Source organism: Lathyrus oleraceus, chromosome 2 (genome assembly GCF_024323335.1).
Source record: "Lathyrus oleraceus cultivar Zhongwan6 chromosome 2, CAAS_Psat_ZW6_1.0, whole genome shotgun sequence".
Classification (NCBI taxonomy): domain Eukaryota; kingdom Viridiplantae; phylum Streptophyta; class Magnoliopsida; order Fabales; family Fabaceae; genus Lathyrus; species Lathyrus oleraceus.
Genome location: NC_066580.1, coordinates 486,293,824 through 486,295,240, shown reverse-complemented (window position 1 = coordinate 486,295,240; position 1,417 = coordinate 486,293,824).

Genomic DNA, 1,417 nt, shown 5'->3' with positions numbered 1-1,417 from the left:
ATCATGAAACAAAACCACCATAGCACGCTGGTACGTTGCCCCGGCGTTCTTTAAACCGAATGGCATTACTTTGTAACAGAAAGTGCCCCATTGCGTCACAAACGTAGTTTTCTCCATGTCCTCAGGCGCCATCTTAATCTGATTATAACCTGAGAAGCCGTCCATGAATGAGAATACCTTGTGTTGAGCGGTGTTATCTACCAGAACATCAATGTGCGGAAGTGGAAAGTCATCTTTGGGACTTGCTTTATTCAAATCTCTGTAATCTACGCACATTCGCACCTTACCATCCTTCTTCGGCACTGGCACCACATTAGCAACCCATTGAGGATAAGAAGTAACGGCTAGGAAACTGGCGTTAAATTGTTTCATAACCTCGGTTTTGATTTTCTCAGACATTTCAGGACGCATGCGACGAACCTTCTGCTTAACAGGGTGACAATCTTCCTTCATCGGCAAACGATACACTACTATATCAGTATCCAATCCGGGCATGTCTTCATAAGACCAAGCGAAGATCTCTACATAGTCATGTAACATCTGAATCAATCTTTCTTTGATACTGTTTTCCAAACCTGCTCCTACTTTGACTTCTTTCTTGTCTACTTCAGTACCCAGGTTTACAATTTCAATTGATTCCTCATGCGGCTGTATAGTCTTTTCTTCTTGCAGTACCAGTCTGGCAAGTTCTCCGGGTACTTCACAATCTTCCTCACTTCCATCCTCAGCTTGGTAGATCGGATTTTCAAAGTCGTAATGAACAGTAGTAGAACTATTATCAACAGGATCCAGAGTGGGTATGGATCTGCAATTCGTTACGTGAGTGTGTGTAAGAAAACATAGCTTTTTCGGAAGATGACAGGAAAGACAAAGAGCGCAATATTTGAATGCAAAAAGTCCATTGATTTATTGAATGTGAATATGCTTATGAAAATGACAAAACCCTTAACAAATTAGCTATTATGCCTCGGGCATAGACACAATGCTTTAAGAAGTTCAATTGTAAAAATTAAGAAAAAATTGCAACACTAAAACAGACAATAACAATTACTCCTGACTAAAGGAAATCGGGATAGTGTCTTCAGCCTTCCAATTATTGAGTCCATCACCAATTGTTGGGAAAATCCAGCTATCCAGATCGCAATCGCTATCAACATCCTCTACATCATTAATTTGATCTTTGACCATCTTTTCAGAGTTAAATCCCAGACCAGACTTGTATGGTACGTTGATCAGTTGACCCCAACCAGTACGACCACCGTTTTCAACCACGGCTTGAGCATCTTTCAGAGAAATCATGGCAGGAGGAGCACGAATAACCTTGGGCACAAGGGGAGTTGGCTTAAGGACAGGGCTGGTCGGAGGAACTACTTCAAATGACTGAGACGGAGTCTCGAAGAATTCTCCATCCATCTCG